The sequence below is a fragment of the Empidonax traillii genome, unplaced genomic scaffold (genome assembly GCF_003031625.1).
Source record: "Empidonax traillii isolate 1590-97213 ecotype Southwest subspecies unplaced genomic scaffold, ASM303162v1 scaffold372:size565953, whole genome shotgun sequence".
NCBI lineage: Eukaryota > Metazoa > Chordata > Aves > Passeriformes > Tyrannidae > Empidonax > Empidonax traillii.
Window position 1 is genome coordinate 219,217 of NW_020955565.1, and position 19,248 is coordinate 238,464.

Sequence of the window (19,248 nt, forward strand, 5' to 3'; positions counted from 1 at the left end):
TCAAAATTTTCTCTGCACCAGTAAGAGAAGATAAGTCTTAACTCTGGTAATAATTAGCAAAAATGGATAAATTTAGTACAAGTCTAATTTATTTTGATTTGCAACCAGCTGGGCTGTGCCTTTTTGCTCTCTGGCTAAGATGTTTAGGAAAGCTTTGTCCACAGCCTTGCACTGCATTATTTCAAGAATAAAAGCACTGCAGCAGCCCCTTTGTGCCTGCGGGCAGAGCCAGCAGTGATGCTCAGTGTCCCCCTCACAATTCGGTTATTCCAGACACCTCCAGTCACAGCCTGCTATCAACAGGCAGCCTCTCACAAAAAAAAGCAAATGTGGGACGTTGCAAAGCGTTTCCAAACACAGTCAACCCTTACTCTGAGCACCTTTTCTGTGCACTAACCCCAATTATCCATGCAGAACAAGTCTCCCTGAAGCTTCTTAATACAAATACATCCTTAAAATGGAGTAGATGGTTCAGAAGAGAAAACCAGAGGGAATCATGAAGTAAAGATATCTTCAACTCAGGAAAGGGCTCCCTGTGAAGTACAAGACAGCAGATGAACAGCACTAAAAGGTAGCACAGAGGTATCTTCAGATGGCAGCCCCAACATGATTTAATACAGAACACAAATACAAGAGACTAACAATGCACACATGGATTAGCCATAAGACAACCCTGACAGCTCACGTCTCATCAACAACAGCTGGCAACAAAACACTCTTTGAATAGTCTGGTCTGCCCCAAACAATCAAAGTTTAATTCTCATTTTCCCGAATAACGGGTTTTTTTCCCCTACTTGTAAGAATCACTCACGAAGAAGTTACAATGTCCACACTTCCATCCTTGGGGCCTGGTTAAAACAAGGAAGACTAAAATTAAAACTCACCGCTTTAACTAAAGTTCCTTCCAGCACTGAGACCTCTCTTTTAATTAATTCCACAGGAGGCCTTTTCACACACTGAAAGGGAGAATGACTCATAAACAGGAAGGACAGCCTGAGTCGCAGCCGCTGGTTTAACTAACCCAGTGTGCTTCAGGAGGACACTGGAGCTTATTTTTATCCCGCTCCTTTCCAATTTACAGCACCAGCCAGAGTGGCCACAGGGGAGGGTGCCACGAACAATGCTCCCTGACCTCTCACCACTTGTAGAGGAAGCAGTGACGTTTTGATAGTCCCCAGTAAGGTCCAAGAACAAAGAGTCCCACGGTCGCTCCACGGCCCAAACAACCCATCCTGCAAGTCTGAACTAGGAAGCAATGACATGAAGAGGCAATAAAGCCATCTCTGTTACCTGCATTAGCTGGCTGGATTGAACAGAGGCTCACATCAGAACAAAGGTAAATTAAAAAACAATCAGGAGAAAAATAGGGAATACCAGATAATGAAAGATCCTTAAAGAGAACGGGAGAGGTGGAGACACCCACGGATCCAGGAAACAAACATCCTATAAGGATGCATTTTAGCAAGCAAAGATATAAAGATTCCTGACAGAAAAGTCATTTTAAGTATGGAAAGATACATGGCAGAGTGGTGGTTTCTTTGTACTTGCTTTAGTAATTTGTGAGACACTTTGTCCAGTTCTGATCGATTTTTTTGAACTAAAACCCACATTCCCTTTACAAAGCAAGTAAGACCAAGAATTACTGTCCTTTAGAGCTGCTAAATAAGAGCTGGTCATTTTCCAGCTTTCAAAAATGCCTGGATTTTAATGGCTATCCACACAGTAATTAATATCAATGCAGTGACCAATGACAATGTCAGTATGATAGTAAACAACCAATCATCAAGATCTTTAAATCTGGTTAATTAGTTGTGTTGTTTACATTAGGGCACTTTGTCATTCGGTATGAAGCCCCTCTGACATGCCTAAAACCCACTGCCCCAATGCCTCGTAAAACAGACTTCACTGCTCTAGGAGAGCTGCAGAAATACTTCACACTATCCCTAACTGAAGATGTTTCATTCATAGAGCTGGAGGCTCAGACTCACTCCACAATTCCTGCTCTTTTTTTCCATCCCTCCCATGCAAAGCAGGACACTACCTTGCTGTTTCCTATCTCCTCAAACCACTGCAAGCACTTCACCGTGGCACAAAATCCAGGCTTGATTTTTGTGAAGTCAAACAGGAATTTTGAGTTGTGAAACATCCCAAACAGAGGTGAGTGACTGCTTCACTGGACTCACAAGCATGAGCAGATTTTTCAACATTTCTTTAGCAACGTTCCCTTGTAAAGGCAGGAGAACATTTTCTGCTGAGCCTCCCAGAGAACAGAAAGGTGAGATTTAATTGTCATCAGTCCTGCATAACTGCCACAGTTATTAATGGTCATAATGTTTATGCAGCATAACGCCACGTAAGTGAATCAAACTCACTTTCTACTACTGCTTTCAAATTTAGTGTCCATTAATTTCAAGGTCTCTCCTTCAGTTCTTGCATCTTGGCACAGAAAAAAAAAAAGGCCTCTAAACCCCAAAGGACAAAACACTTTAGTCTTGCTGTAGGGTGAGTACCAGATCCATCAGACACAGACATGGGATAAGGAAGTCCTACCACTTTCATTGTTTGTAGAGTTCTAACATCAAATAGTACCTGAAGGACTTCCATTCTAAAGTGGTAACAAAAGGAATGGAGGTGGGGAGAGAACAAGCTGGAAGAACGTGACTTAGAGGAAAGGTAAGTCAACAGTAAGAGTTTTATTTCATTCACTTTTGAAGGGCATTTATATTACAGTCACTGTAGTTAGACATGGGGGAGTTACCGATTCAAGCACAATTGCTACAAGAAGTGAAGAGTGCTAAGTCAGTATGAATAATGGTTACTCTCAAAACAAAGCACAGAGAAAGTTAAATGCTGCTGAACACTGGGAGTGTTCCACAGAAGCTGGTTTATTAATAAGTAGGTAATTAAAACCATCCCCCTTGGCATGAATTTCAATTGATTCATTTTGCAATACCTTCCCTGAACCTCACTCCTTTGCCACAGGGAAGTTGAGTTGGGGTCCAATATTGCCTGCCACAATTGATCACAAATAATTAGCTGCAGGTCCCTGAAGATCTCCAGTGCACAACAAAGAGACAAGATTCTCCTCTGAAAACAGTAGGGAAGTTAAAAGTTGTAATTGAAAACCCTTCCATTTTCCTCCCCGTTTGAACTGAAGGGATTGCTCGAAATGAGCTCAGGAGGAAGTGCTGAGAACACATTTAGAATCAGGTCACAAGCACTCCTGCTCCATCAGCTGATCAACCAGCATTTTATTATCCACAACAGGTTTAAAACCACCCATACCTCAACCTTCAGAGCTTATCCTCACAGGGTCTGATCACCACGGAAGCATCCTGCAAAATAATGACATCTGGAATGCCCGGCTTTTAATTTAAAATTAACAGCCTGCTTTTAAAGAGTAGTTAATCAGATAATTTTAAAAACAGCTATTAAACTGGGACAGTAGAGGGGTGAGACCAGCCTGACTCTCCTCGTTAAAACAAGGAACAAACTGAAAGAAATCAGGAACCACCTGCAAGATCTAGATTTTGCCAGCCTAGCACGTTGGAGTCACTCAACCACACCACAGGCTTTGTTCCTTCAGTTGTCCTGTAGCTGAAGCACAGTCCTGTCTCAGATTAACAGAACACGTACCCCACAAGTGGCAAATATTTGTGCAACTGAGAAATAACGCTTTAAAAAAGTGGATTTGCAAGAAACCAGCAGTGAGAGGGGCCTATACAGCAAGAACAACGTGTCCTTATGGTGCTTTCAGTGACTTTATGGCTGGAAGGCATAACTGTCAATAAACCCTCAATCTTCTGTGACACTGAACTCCAGGCTCACCACAGCATTCCCTGACACAAATACTCTCTTCTGTGTTCTTTGTATCAAATTACATGGCAACTCTGTCACAAACTACGTGAGGCAAATGAAAGATCTGTTCCTCCAGCCAGGCTTCCCCTACTTTTCAGTTAAACTGCATATCCTCCATTTCCTACATAGCAGGAGAGGACAAATTGAATCCTTTTGTGCCTTGCCTCCCCTCTCCTCCTCATCCTTTCTCATATGAAGATCTTTCTCCACGTTCCTAAGAATTCTTCATGTTAACAACGCAGCTAACATTGTGTGTGCCCTTACCTGTTCTGCACAATCAAGTCATAAAGAGAGATTTTATTCTACATGTGGTTCTTAGGTTACCTGAGATACTTTATTTTCTGGGGGAAAAAAACACACAACCCAGCATGCAGGGTAGAGGTTTTCATGTGAAAGTCTGCATAGGACATCCAGGTCCTTGTGTGTGTATCCCCTGATATACATAATAAGCCATCTCTACCTGCTGAAATTTTCCTTAGACCACATGTAGCTGCCTTCCTCCTCACTGCATTAGAGAGAAATCTCAATGAGAGGTGGGGGACACCCATCACACCTGCAGGAACACACCCCCTCCAGACATTCCAGCACAGAGCAGGGCACAGCTGGTGCTGCCTCTGACCACACACTTGCACAGCAAACGATTCAGAAATCATGCTATTTCTACCACAAAAGTCCCACCCTTCTCCAGCTGATAGCAGTACAACCTGTTGCTACCACTCAGTAACAGGAAAGCTGTTTCCTCAAGTTCTCTAACCAGAAATCATTTGTATATCAAAAAATCTATTTACAATAAGCCAATGAGACTTTTGCACTTTCTCGCCCGTTAACGCATTTTCCACAACTAGAAACCTCGTCAGAAATCAGCTGGTCCTTGGAAATCCAATACCAGCTCAACTTTTACCGTGAACCCAGAAAACGAAAGCGATGCAAACGATAACCATCGAGAGAGGCTTCTTGAGAACAACAAGCGGTCACCCCCAGTGACGGGAACTGCACCTAGCTGGGTGTTCACCCAGGAGTCGCTGTGCCCGAAGGAAAGCAGCATAACGTAAGTAAACATTTGTGGTTTTCCTTCTCACTTATCACAGCCCCTCGGCTCTGGGCTGCGTTCCTGTAACAGAGCCTACATGGAATCCTGAAGGTCACACTGCAATTTCAGCTGGTGCAGCATGTTTATACAATGATCTTTCACAACAGGGCCATCTCAGATCTTTATTTCTGCGTGAAAATGGTTTCCCATTCGTTACCAAGTGCAGTTCAGGGCATTAACTTCAAAATACAAATTCCCCTATGGTTTATCTCTCGTGCACTTTGAGACGCGTTGGTTTTCCTGGCCTAACAGCCAGTAATACTCAGGATGCTCCAGCACACCACCACCTGATTTACTGGCTGTGGGAAGAACCACCACAAAACCACACAGATTTTCATCTGCAAAATGATTCAGTGGGGAAGAGAATTTTAAACAATGAGGACGCTCTGCAAAAAAATTTAGAAGTTTTATAAAGGTCACCTACTTGAAAGACACCTTATAGTGGCTGCTGCACCGCTATTTTGAGATGCTTGGGAAGTTTGGGAGAATAAACGCAGGCAAGTTCTTTCTTTCTAGTCCAGCTTTACACTTCATACTGTTTGAAAGCTACAATTACACAAGATCTTTTAAACAGATGAAACATTTTTTTTCCCCAGGTATCCAGCATGTAAACTGTAATTCTTGGTGAGGAAATAAAAAAAAAAAAAAAAATTAATTTTTGTTCCTATCATTACATATTTCAGACTGGGAAAGGTCAATTCCCTCAGTACCATCAAACACCCTTTTACAGCACTGGTTAGTTATGAGATATAGAACCTAATTAAATGGGATTTAGTCTTTGCCATCATTATCACAGGTAACCACCATCAGTATCACCCACCACCTACAAACCACACGTGAAAAATTAAGTCACTATTTTAACATACACACTCATTAAATCTCAGCTTCTGTGATGCTTAATTCAACAAGATTGATAATGGCTTTCACCCAGACTGCTGGTGAATCACTGGCATCGCAGCAGAAGTTTCCAAAAGCATCCTGCTCAGTTCTGTTCATCTGCTTTAGCACAGGAACACTTTATATAAACACACGTGTCTCGAGATGCCCCTCAATTAAACCCTGCCTTATTAATGTCTGCAATTTCCGGATTCACACATTCATCTGTTCACTGGAACACCAGTTTTTTTAAATCATCAGCATACAACCACCTCATCGTAAATGTCTAAAATATTTTGCTTTGAACTAAGCTAGTCTGGATACAGAGCCGACAAAAAAACCCCACAAAAACAAACAACAAACCACCAGAAACCACACAAGTAACTTCCCACTCATCTCCATTAAGGCTCCTGCTGCTCACAAGTGATTGACAAGCTCACCACTCAAGCCTCTGGTTGTCAAAACAGACTGTACTGATGGTACCTGCGTTTCTAAATTTCCCTCCCAGCAGCCTGTCAAGCTGTCTGCTGTGACAGGCCCTTTGCTGGGACAGGAAGGCAAAGCCATGAGCTACGGTTGGGAAAAGAAAAGGTGCCCGATAACGTCTGCTTCTGTTTACATTAGTGGAAACCATAATTTCGTATCAGCATCATCTATTAATGCACTGAAGAAAGCCACGGTGCTCCTGGGGAAGCTTAGAAACTGTCAGTAAGGTCCACACTGCTCCTGGAACGTGGGTTATTTATACAGCTATGGAGTCTCTTATTAGCTCCGCTGACTTCAAACGCAGCAATACAGACATTTATAGCTGATAAAATTAATGCGCTCCACGTCCTCATAAGCCTGAAAGGGGTAAAAAAAGGTACGTTTAGGAGCCCATTAAGTTCTGCTTCATAGTACTGCTGTGTTATCTAACATCTCTGTGGCCATATGATGTGAATAAAATATGAATGTTGAAGTTAACAATTGCATTTTTCTTCCAGCAGAGTCATTAGACAACAGCACTGCTAAACCAGTTACAATGATTAAAGCAGCTCAGCCACAGCCCAGCTTACTTTGAACTTTTTAATAATTTCTGTGAATTTTTCAATCTTTTTGACCCCCTTCAGCCATTTTCAATATGGCAAAACCACCCAGAAAACAGTAGCTACCACGAGAGGGACAGACGATTTGTCATTCACACTTGACTGAAATTAATAAAAATAATAGAGCTACTCTGAGGAAAAAGGCATGTGGAGGAAAATTAAACATTCCCAGTTCCTAGGGGGGAAAAAAACCCGCATCAGTTGCCTGTTCTAAACCAGCACAGGCCTCACAATGGCTTTTGAGGACAAAACCTGACACCAGGACATTCCCGACCACCAAAGCACATTAAAACGCAGCTACACCAACACCACCACTGCCGGCACGAAACCCTACCCACCCTCGCCCCGGAATCCAACGGCCAAAACAACGCCAGGGTGGAAAAACTAGTGAAAGTCAAGAGGAGTTCCTGTGCGGTTTCACCACGGTCTGTCCCCACGCAGAGGGAGCCGAGGCCACCTCGCTCTTCCCTCAGGCGCCACAGACAAAAGAGCCACGACCAGGGGCGGGGGGGGGGGTGTCCCGGGAACGGGGGGTATTAATTCCCGCATCGCTGTGGTTCAACACGACACGGGGACGAGTTTTCTTATCTTTCAAGGCACGCAGAGCCCCTGGAAAAACAACAGCAGTCGCAGGGCACACACAAAAGCCGCCTGCCCCTCGGCCGCCGCAGCCTGAGGCGATGCCGCCTCTCCCCACCCCTAGGCCGGACCCAGCTCGTCTCCGCCTTCCCTGCGCCGGGCACAGCGACCCGCGGTCCCTCCCGCCTGCCCGGGGCGCTCGGAAATCGAGCCCGGCAGGAGCCTGAGGCCCGGCGAGGCACGGCACCACGGAACTGTCAGGGTTGTGAGGCACCTCTGGAGATCAGCTCGCCCGACCGCCCGCCCCTCCGCCTCCTTCCCCGGCACGGCGGGCAGAGCCCTCCCGCCCCATTGTTCCCCGCACCCCGCCGCGGAGCCGGCGCACTCACCACGCGGGCCGGGCTCCCCGCAGCGCCCACCGGCCCCCTCAGCTCCGGCACACGGGGGCTGAAGCAGCGCCCTGCTGCTCCTCCGGCAGTACCCGCGGGCCCCGGGGCAGCGCCGCCATCGCCCGCCGCCGCCCCGCCGCCGCTCCAGCAGCGGCCATCTTGTGCGTCGGCTGCTCCCCTCACCGCCTCCCTCCTTCCCTCCCTCCCCGCATCGCCCTCCCCTTCCTGCGCCCGCCCTCCTCCGGGCAACCGGGGCGGGGCAGCGAGAAACAGCCGAGTCACGGGCTGCAGCGCCGTGAGGGCTGGGCCGGGCAGAGCTGGGCAGGGCTGGGCCAGGCTGGGCAGGGCAAGGCTGGGCAGGGCAGGGCAGGGCAGGGCGGGGGAACTGTCACCCATGGCGGGGCCGGTGTCCCGTCGTCCGTGAGGGCTTGTGTGCCTTCCCGTCGCCCTCTCTCGCCGTTTCGCTCTGTCACCTCATCTTCTCATTGCTAGGGGGCTCAGACAGGCTTCGGGGTGGAGATCGCGGCTCTTCACACGCCAAGTGCCTGAGGAACGCTCTGTGTGTTGGGAGCCACCCGAGGGTTGGCCCCCGCCCGCCATTTTCTCTCCCTCAGGATGCTGCTCAGTTGGCGAACGCTGCTGTTCCCCTCACCTTCCCCGCTGTGATTGCCTCATGCCGATACACCTCAGAGCTTGGGGACGGGTAATTTTCTAACTTAAAGGGAAAATAACACAAAGTAAGCTTTTCCCGCTTAGGTGGCCGTGCAGGGCAAAGCCCTCGCTGCTCTGCCCACCAGCCCCAGGAGAAGGCGCAGAGCTGGGCTCGCTTATTTGCTGCAGGACACACTTAAATCATCCTCAGCTTTAACTAACACCACAGGTAAGATGTTTGGGGACCCACCGAGCCTTCCTGTATCACAGTATCAGAACTAGTTGAAATACTGAAGAAATTTTAAAACCTTATAAAATACCTTGCAAATGTTTATAATGACTCGTAGTATTTACTTAGCATGTACCGACTGATGGTTTTAAAATGTTCCAAAGGTTAATTATTTGCCATCAGGTTATTTGAAGGTAGCATCTTGGTGCCCATTTACAAGAATGTGAATATGGTGTAAAATACTAAGGAATTTATCCACAGGTATTTTCAAATTAAAGACCAAAAATGGCGTTCAGTGGCCACGTCTTACTGCCCAGGTATTTTGTCATGTCTGTGCCCAGATCTGTGGGATCAATCCTGGTGTGAGGCCACTGTGTGGGATGCTGCGTATGGAATCACTGCATTTCTATTTTCAGTTTGTAACACCATGAGGAGCACACAGTGTATATTATCAGTTCAGTATCCGAACTGCAGCGTTGCATGACCTCAAAATGCAATTCAAACAGAGCAGTGTCAGGTCAGAAGTATCCAGGCCCGGAGCCAGAGACCCAAGACAGCAACCTGCAAAAGGAAGCTGGGTCATGACATCCAGATAAATCATCCAAATAAATCACAGAGCTAAACTCCTACCCACAGGGAAAAACTACGCAGTGGGAGGTTACTCTTCAGCTCCTACTTCTGACTCTTGTACTGATCACAGACAGATTTTCATGTTAATTTTACAAGAAATGCAATGGTAGTAACTAAAAGTGTTACTTCTATCCATTTTACTATAGAAATCATCTCTATTATTTAGGTTTGTCCACCAAAACAAGCCTAGTGCTTATCAAGCTTAGATAATGTATTATTAAGAACAGCTATTAATTTCTGAAAACTGGCTTTTCTTACCATATTCATCAGAAGGTAACATATTCCCAAATACCACCTTTAACTTAGCAAGAGCCTTACTGTGAGTTACAAAAGAAGGGTAAATTGGAAGTGTGCAAGGCCAGGTTGGATTGGACTCGGAGCAACCTGGACTAGTGGAAGGTGTCCCTGCCAATGGCAAGTGGAACCAGAGGAGCTTTAAGATCCCTTCCAACCCAAACCATTCTATGATAAATTGGGAAGTTTAACATGGAAATGTCAAGCATTACGACTGTTTTATTGTTGCTTCAAAAAGATTAACAGGAAAAGTTTAAAAATCCACCAAGAGAAATCTAAACCAAGCAACGTAAACATCAGAATCCTTAGCACCATTGTCACAAAATTAAGTAGCTGAATGAGCACTTTAATCAAGAATATTGTACTTAGCCGGATTTGGAAGTTGGAGATGATCACACATTAGTACATTATTACATTTTTATCATTATATTATCACTAGAATACTTGCTACAATGCCTCAATGAAACCTTCATACTACTTGTTCTTAATGGCTGTATAAATAATGTAAGAGTCTTTGTCCTGAAGCACCATCTTTCATATAACCAATCGGCAAACTGCAGTCTAATTTTTAAAAATTTAAAAAATAAAATTCAAATCTGAACCATTATACTCCTATTTAATCAGTCCTCTCTCTTGGAAATGAACTATTAAGCAGTATCTTTGCACGTTATTCGCGATCAATTTAAGTACTCTCTTCACCCTATTACTCTGATTTAAAACTCTACCTATCTGCCAGAGGACAGGGTTAGATGGGATATGAGGAAGAAATTGCTCCCTGTGAGGGTGGGGAGGCCCTGGCACAGATTTCAAGAGAAGCTTGGAAGATCCCTGGAAGTGTCCTAGGCCAGGTTGGACGGGGCTTGGAGCAACCTGGGCTGGTGGAAGGTGTTCCTGCCCACGGCAGGGGGTGGAACAGGATGAGCTTTGAGGTCCCTTCCCACCCAAACCAGTCTGAGATTCTATACCACAGAAAATTCCCAAACCAGCAATTGCCATCTTGTGCAGACTCCTCTCCCAAATGTTCCACAGAAATGTGACCTCTGTTGGAGTTCTCAGTGTTCTGAGCAGAAGCAGAAGAGGGCAGTAGGAGCTGAAATGGTTGCTGTTCTTTAAACCTTGGTGTAAAGTCACAGAAACTAGAAATGGTCAAGGCCTGAGGACATCCTGATACTTCCCGGTTTCTAGCAGGGGATTGTGTTCTGGCTTTTAATAGTCCAGTCTGGAGACTTCTACCACTTTCTGTACTTGGTTCCTGTGTATTGTTCCTGTATTGTGGAAAGGTGTTAGTTTTCAGGTAGTTTATGTTTTCCCTCAGCATTTAATTCCATCACCACCATTAACACGCTAGCAATAGTTTGCACTATTACAACACAGGTTACCACAGCTGTTGAAATTTAAAGAAGTGGGATCTGAAATGGCCTATGGTTCTTCTTATGTAACACTGCAAAGATGAGTACTTTAATTCTCAAACCCCATTTTATACCTCCATCAGAGTCATGCTTTTCTAATGCTTACTCTTTATTCTGTTTTCTAAAAGTTCAGAAATTTGTAGGTGAGCTTGTTCTCTCCTTGGGAGCTGATCCCACTGGGTATCTAGATGAGTTTTACTGTCTGCTTTCCCCAGTCACACAGCATTTCTTCCTGCATGGCACGCTGCTTTAGCATTTGAAGCACAAAACAACATTTGTCTTAAAGTTACTCTTTTCAAATCTCATTTCAGCTTATCATTAAATCTGCTATCATTTATCTCCACATATTCATATTGTTCTGCCTTTTATGTCCTTAAAACCCCACAGGAATTAGTTTGATTCTACCACATATAGTCTAAATTTTCAATTCCTTTTTTTCTTTTGTTTTTCCGTCCCAGAGGGGATAATGTGTAGGCATGGTTCTAGGATTTGACATTTGTGGCCACCCTAGTAATGTTCTTCAGATTATGCCTTAAAAATGGCTCCTCATTTTAGCCTCTACGACTGAGAGAAATAGGTAAAATACCAGGGTAACTGTCAAATGGTGTCATCTCACCATTCAATTTTTATACTGCTCTCTCATATAAAACTGATACAGAACTGTGCTACCAGAATAGCTGTCTTTATACAAAAAATACATATCTTTAGAATGTGATGGCAGTGTTTCACTTTGCTATTTTAGTTACCAACGTGAGCAGTAAAGCTGATAATAATGGAAAAATTCTTATTTTGAAACCTGCGAAATCAGAATGAAAGGCAAGAATGAAGTATTTTTCCAGGTGGCTGCAAGTATGTAAAAAATGTCCTTGTTAATTCACACAACCAAGATCCTTGCATGTAAACCACAGCTAACAAAAAAGACAATCTTTAGCACTTGTATGTGCTTGACCATCTCCTTAACAAAACCTAAATTCCTGCACTTTTATAAAATTCCACTGACAAAAGCAGAGGACTGCACCTGTCCAACATAATAATTTTAAAAAATTCCAGTATTTATTAAAGAGTGTGCTGAACATCATCCAAGCCCAGGGGATGCAGCTATGAGAGCTCGTTATATGTGCTTGTTTTAAAACAAGAGGATGGGAGCAAAGCAGAGCCTTCCACTGTGGAAGGACACGCTCAGTTGTCTCCACCAGAACAGGCAAGGTTTAGGCTGCCTTTGTGCAAGAGGAGCCTGAAGGATCTGCAGCAATGTGAAGTGCATATGTGCAAAATCAGAGTTCCTCCATGACTGCCTCTCTCCCAGACATTCAATTTGCAAACCCGCCAAACATCAGAGTGAAAACTCGTTGCAGTTCTTTGATGCTGCACATAATAAATCTGCAGACTCTCAGTGCAGTTAATAATGTTTGTGTTTTCAGGCTGCTTGGAATGCAAAAGATCTATGAAAATATACCCTCTGGTTGCAGCTGGTGTGGAAAAAGAAGAAATTATAAGGGAGGTAATAAGAAACCTCGATGATTTCTCATTAGAAGTTTCACTCACTTAACTGTCCCATCTCCTCCTTCTCCCACTGGTGTTTAGGGATGCAGAATGCTGGCTCAGGGGTATGTGCCCCAGATTCTCGTGGTGCTCCTTACTGCCTTTTTGCTTACATGTAATTCCTGCTTTGCTTCAATCCCAGAGCTTCCCCTGTCATCCAGTTCATCTCTCTCTGTGGGACAACAATTTTGCAGCAATATGAAGTCCAAGAATTCGCAGCACAGCAGGTCCGTAGACCCACCAGGCAGAGCAAGGCACAGGCAGTACCACAGCACATCCCTGTTGTTCTGGTGCCCTCTGCTGAAATCACCATCTGCTTGACTTCTGAATCACCCCACGTGCCATGTGCTGCCACCTCTTTACCTTGCACTTCCTTGATTGATTTCCTTTTCTGTCTTAACAGAAAAGCACAACTACAACCCTTCACTTCCTTTCCTTCTTCCAGTGGCGCTTAGGTTGAAACTTGTTCTGTTCCTTCATAATACTGCTGCATCACATTTTACAGCAGCCTTGTATTGAGCTTGGGAAGGTAATAGATGAGTTGAGATCAGACAGTTATGTTTTGTAAGAATTCCAGTGTGTGTGTACGTGCATAAAACCACAAACCACCCAAATAAGCAATGTAATTTTTGTTCCTTTCTGGCAGATTTCCTTGTGCACAGTAGAACTGGGGGAAATGAGAGGCAGAGAGGGCGATACAGCCAGCACAGTTTCTCTCCAGCAATACCTGTGTTTAGCTGCATGTAAAACCACAGCCTTACTCTCACTTTGCAGGGGAAGCAGAATTGTAAAGGTTAAGCAATTTCTCAGGTTCACAAAGCAAGCAGTGGCAGGATGAGGAATAAACCCACGGTCTGGTCTCCTGTTCCAGCCACTACACCTTGTGTTCCTCCCCACTCGTGCAAATTACAGTACTTGTGTTATGACTAAACAGATGAGTGAGTAATTTTTCCATTTGAATTTCCCAAGGAAAGCGCTCTTACTGCAAGTAAAAAGTAGGACTGTCTTACATCTCTGTAGTCATGTCCCATTTCTGCAGTAAAGGAAAATGTGCTGATGATTTCCCGGAGTTATCCTTGCTTAGTATCCCCCATAAAGACTCCAAGTTTTGTACTGGTTTGGTTTGAGAACGCCTGATCCAAGACTTTCCCAGTGCATCTTCCAACAGATGGGACTGTCAGTTCCCTCAGGAAAATCAAGGACCAACCTTAGCTACTCCTGATGTTATGAATATCTGCATAAAGCAAGTTTAGGTGGTTTTATATTAGAGTGGATCTCAAGTAGCTGCTTATTCAGATCTCAGTTCTAGCAGTTTTTAAAAAGTATGTTGTTAACGTGATTGCAGGGAGACATATTTGATACGTCATCCCTCAGTGGGATTTCAGAGGAGACCTGTAAAAAAAATCTTTTATAATAAATATTTGTATTATATATACTATACTGTATTATATATCTATATTATATGTCTAATCTATAACATGTATAATGTGTTCTATATTCTTTATATATGTAGCTCCAGTATATGCTTGAGAAACAGTTCACAAAAGATTATTTTCACTGAAAACGTGTCAAAGTTGTTTAGATGGGCTGAGGTTAGTTTTTGGAGCTCATTGCTGCATGGAAATTGTTATTCTTTTACCAGGTTCTACATATCACGTCTTGTCTGACAGGCCCATCCTCACACACACAAACCTCTACCTTCTTGGCAAGAATTTCCTCCTCCAGTTTTGAATTTCTTCTCAGCACAGTACTCTGAGTTTCCTCTCTCTCATTACTGTGCTGATAAAAAGCTGTAACACACCATTCCAGCAGTTCAATTGCTGCAGGAAACACTTGAATTTCTGAATTGTAAATGTACAGCACAAACTGTTCTTGTTGTGTATGTTCTGGTTTTGGTAAATTGTCACCAAGAATTACGTCATTAATCCTAACCTTTAAGGATATTTTATTTTTAATTTGACATTTCAACTGTTGATTTTATTTTTTAACTCGCTTAAAAAGAACACGGGTTTTGTAAAAGGAAGTTGATATCTTTCATGGTTAATAAAAGATTCTTTCAAGATTGCTCGAAGGCCTCAGTAATCTGACATGTCATATGATGCTGCCTACTCTTCTTTGATTCCAGCAGGTGAAGGAGGTGGCATTTACAGAAGAAGAAAAAGGAAAATCACTAAAGGGAATCAGTAAGTTGAATGAAAAATAGTAACTAATAGTGGAATTAGCTCTCATTTCCAGACAGGAAGAGATAGTGTTTGTGGTTTGGCTAGTTAACTATTTTTGATTTATTTTTCTATGCAAGCAGCTGATATAATTGCTAAAGAAACAGCAGTGCAAGGATCAGAGCATCCTGCAGGCATAGATGGGGCTTACATTGTGTATACATTTTTAAGATGTTAAATCATTTAATTTTAGCAAGAGTGGCATCAGTTTCTCGGGGATGAATGGGTGTTTTTTACATGCTCCTTGAGGCACATGGAAGGCTGGGATATGGGCAGAAGCTGTGGCCTCTTCCCAAACCTCAGCTCTCTTGAGCAGCACTTTCTTTTCTCGTTCATGAGGCCACAGCATCTCCAGCCTTACTGTCCCCAGAGCTTTTGGGGACATTGGTGTTCTGGTGGCTCTGCTGGGCAGACGTGCTACCTGCATGAAAAATAAGAGCTTAAAAGTCAGTTATTAATTTTCCTCATTAAGTCCTCAATCTTTACAACCTGACTGTAGTTGGACTTCAGCAGTTTGATATCAGAAGGTTGTTTATGTGGCAGTTTATCACTGTCTCTCACAGGCAGCAGTTTCTCTTATCATTGTTTCCATTAACACACAGAGCTCTGAAAAAAAAAAAAAAAAAAAAAAAAAAAAAAAAAAAAAGAGAATAAAGGAGTGTCCTCTATTTTCATACAAAACCCCTCCTTCTCCTTGGACTTCCTTCCACAGGAAGCTCATAGGCATGTAGGCACTTACTTGCATATTAAATAGACAAGATAAAACTGTTTCTACCCTGCAGAGATGAGTCAAACATGGAAAACCAGTGGAGGGCAAACGTGATCATTCACTGATCTCTGAGGTGTAACAGCTACAACTCACAAGGGGCGGGAGGCAGAGGCTGAAGCAAACTGGCTTTGTCTTGTACGAAAGGAGAATCCTGGCAAGGCAGTGTTAAAATTCTAAAACTCTGCCCCTCAGTCTGCCTTTTGATATCAGCAACTAAAAGGGCAAAACCAGAGAGGTACAAAGATACAAAGCTTGTGTAAGATCCAGGTCTGCCTGGGAGGACCTGAGGGAAGGCTGTCACCCCGAATCACAGTCAGCACTTCAGGAGGAGACAGTGCTGAAGAATTGGTTTGCACCAGGATTTTGTGCCACAGCCAAATAAATCACCATGCCTTGTATGTGCTACTGTTAAAGGTTATTAAATCTTGGCAAAGACCTCAGCAAACAACAAAACTGTCCCTGTGAAATACTGTTCAGAAGACCAGTGCAGCTCCCTGGAACTGATGTATCCACCCATATGTAAGTTTATTAGCAGGAGATAAACACATAACCTGGTATATTTTACAGGGTCATAGATTATTAAAATGCAGATGGGCCCGGGCACAGCTTACACAACCAGTACCTCCATAAGACAGTCTGCACCTCTACAATCCAGGGAATTATTCTGGGTAAAAGTACAGGAAAAGATAATTTACCTCCGTAGTGAGAGGGACCATTTTTGGTATGACTAACCTTTCTCAGCAGTAAAGGTGAAAAAAATCAAGTTGGATCCACCAATCTCACCTGAAATCTGTGTCAGCTCCCTGTAATTCTTTACAATTATTAAACACTGAGCTGCAGCACAGCATAATAAATTACTGCTTCTCAGGTTTCTGAAACTTCTCTGTTACAAGAATCTACTATTATCAGACAAGAACTGCTTGGTTGCTCTTCATTTTTCATCTTTTCTCTGAGAGAGATTTGTGCTCTGTTAAACTTGAATCCCATACCCATTGCTGCTCAGCTGCCTTTTTAGGTGTCAGATCTTACCAACAGCCAAGTAAGTGATGGATATTTTCCTCAGAAAACAATTTCTCACACAACTTCCAATTTTCTTATTCTGCAGAAGTTGCAGAGGAAGGGGTGGCTTTGAGGGTCAGGGGTTCTGTCACAGGTTCTCTAGGAAGTACAGTGCACATACACTGACAACAGGAAGGCTTTATCTCCCCATGTAAACACAGACTTCCTTGCCTAGTCCTTACACCTTGTAGGGCTTCCCAGATGAAGCCTCCCAATTGCAGGTTACCACAGAAGAGCTGAAGTAGGATGGGCCCCATCTCTACTTACCAGTAGGACCAAGAAAACAACCTTTGAATTTTGTGGTTGATGCAGGAGCTCAAGTATCCCCCATGGATACTCATAAATCTGACAAAAAACATTTTTTCTAAAAAGGTCTCAAAAGGATGGAATAGATAATTTGAGTGAGATTTTGATGGCTTTGATTAATATTTGTATATTTTTTTTGTCTCAATAGTTTTGCAGTGTGTGTATATGAGTTTTCCACAGGCATTACTTTGGAATGCTTTTCCACAAGCGTTACTTTCATCACACCCCAGGATGTGAAGTAAATGAGGAATTAAGTACAATAAAAAAAGCAACTCTCATAAAGTGTTTTACTTTGAGAGTCCATTATGCTGCAAAAAGTTATTGCTGGTTCAGACAGATGTGCTGGTTATGAGCGTTCACTTCTTTTGTATATGTACAGAGTGTTTTCTTTCCACAAAGTCTCTTATTTTCCCAGGCTTGGCTATGTCTCAGATTTCTCAGATGTCCAACTGAATTCCCTTCAGTCTCACTCTGGTACAACTCAAGGTCAAGTTGTGCAGGCTCCTGGTAGCTCTTTGCGTTCTCCCCAGAGATCTCTGGAATTGAAAGGAGGTGCCCAAAACTCAGTGGAGTTGAGCTCAGTGGAGCAGAAGAATTATTTTGCTCTTTTACAGCCTTTACCTCCACTGCAGCAGCGTAGTCACATTTTTTGCAACACCACTGGTGACTCATTTTCTATTTGTGAACTGCTACGAACCAAGATTTTCTGTAAAGTGACTGCTTTGCCACTTTGTCTTCAGCTCACACTTTTGCAGCCAGTTATTCCCAGCTATATGTAATAGTTTCTCACCTTAAATTGAATTACATCCTCTTTAGTTCAGATCTTTCTTCCAACTCGTCGTGACTTGTTCAGTTCTAATTTCATCTTCCAAAATGCTTACAGCTCTCACCTGAACAGCACATCCTCCACAAATATGATAAATATGTTCCCCAGCCTCTTGCCTCACAGAAGCAGTTCAGGACTCGGGATGTGAGCATCCCCAACAATCCAATGTCCTTCCCCAACAATCTTTCACGTAAGCTCTTTATTTCTACTCTCTGGGGCTCCTTGACAGTTTTAGCTCATATTGTGTGTTAGTCCTTGTGTTGTTGATTTTAATAATTTAACCTAGATTTTGCTTTTTCAAAAGGTGCAAGCCATTGAAATATTTCAATTTAAACAGACCCTTTCTTGCTTTCTCACTGCACTGATCTGGTTGCAGCATTGGTGTTGATTCTCTGGGAAATGGAAAACTTTTAGAGGGTGCTTTTCCTTAATTTGCTACAGTGGGGTTTGCCATTCAAACGGTGACTTTACTGGAACTTATTTTCTTCAAGTCCATTGGTTTGATTTTCCTTCCATCCCTTTTGAAGAGTCATTAACTTTTAATGACCACTGGCACCTGTATAGCCTCCCAGATTCCTTTCAGAGCAAGTGCCGTGCTAGTTCAAGTCTCCTTATCACCGATTCCTACACTTGGGATGATTTTATTCAAATGGAAGTACCATTCCCTTCATCTTTTTCATTTGTGTGTTGCTAATGGGTCTTTGCTGTGACACTGTTCTTTTCCTTTTTTTGCCATTATCCAAATATTGTCACTCACTCTGTACCTGACATTCCTTTTTTCCTACCCAGGCTTCCTGAACAAACTCTCCATTTCCATAACAATAACCAGAGATGACAATTTATTCATAATTCTGGTTGTGAGTATAATGACTTGCAGTTCCTCCTGTTTCTTACCCACATTCACACACCAGTGTGTAGCACCTGAACACAGTGCCAGGGAGACGTTTTTTTTCTTATTAGTCCTCACTTTTAACATCCAGTAAAATCATTTTCCTCCTCCCCCCGAATTATTCTTCTTTCCATGTGCTTTTGTGGTTCATCTGAACCCTGTGTTGTGATAAGAATAATCTGAAGATAATTTAATTTACAGCAAGCCTGCTTGCCTTGCCAGCTTCAAGACAGGTTTGTTAGAGCAGCACAGGGCAAAAAAGACCACAATAACAAATAAACCTTTATTGAAGGCTGTTGGCTGACACTCCTTAAGGTTTTGCTGATCCACACGTGAAATGGGGAGAACACAGACAAGCTGTGTGAATGTTGTGGTTCATTTAAATGTAATTTGTTTCACACACAAGACAAAAGAGGGGAAAAAACCCCAACAAGACAAGCTTTCATTATTTAAACATATTTTATTTGAACATAAACAATGATGATATTTATTTAAACATAGACATACACTTGCTATTTAAACATTTGTTTAACCACACCAAACCACCG

General features: G+C 43.1%; 1 protein-coding gene and 1 long non-coding RNA gene across 16 annotated transcripts in view; one reads left to right on the forward strand and one right to left on the reverse strand.

The window, feature by feature from the left end:
• RC3H1 (ring finger and CCCH-type domains 1) overlaps nucleotides 1-8,456 on the reverse strand; it is a 53,318-nt gene extending 44,862 nt beyond the window's left edge. For 4 of the 12 annotated variants that reach the window (XM_027892873.1, XM_027892869.1, XM_027892860.1 and 1 more), the window contains exon 1: nucleotides 7,878-8,175. The gene's annotated coding sequence lies outside the window, so the exon portion shown is untranslated. Of the gene's footprint in view, nucleotides 1-7,247; nucleotides 7,267-7,877; nucleotides 8,177-8,350 lie in introns of those variants that run through there. The other 8 variants (XM_027892871.1, XM_027892872.1, XM_027892868.1 and 5 more) reach the window with 5 other exon arrangements.
• Nucleotides 8,457-8,470: 14 nt separating this feature from the next.
• LOC114061927 lies at nucleotides 8,471-16,068 on the forward strand. Of its 4 annotated transcripts, none has more exons than XR_003572254.1 (5): nucleotides 8,471-8,757; nucleotides 12,512-12,591; nucleotides 13,407-13,570; nucleotides 14,758-14,815; nucleotides 15,831-16,068. It is a non-coding gene; the product is annotated as an uncharacterized LOC114061927 (long non-coding RNA). The 4 variants fall into 4 exon arrangements; XR_003572255.1 differs by lacking the exon at nucleotides 15,831-16,068 and adding an exon at nucleotides 15,564-15,753; XR_003572256.1 differs by lacking the exon at nucleotides 15,831-16,068 and adding an exon at nucleotides 15,634-15,753.
• The last annotated feature ends 3,180 nt before the right edge of the window (nucleotides 16,069-19,248 follow it).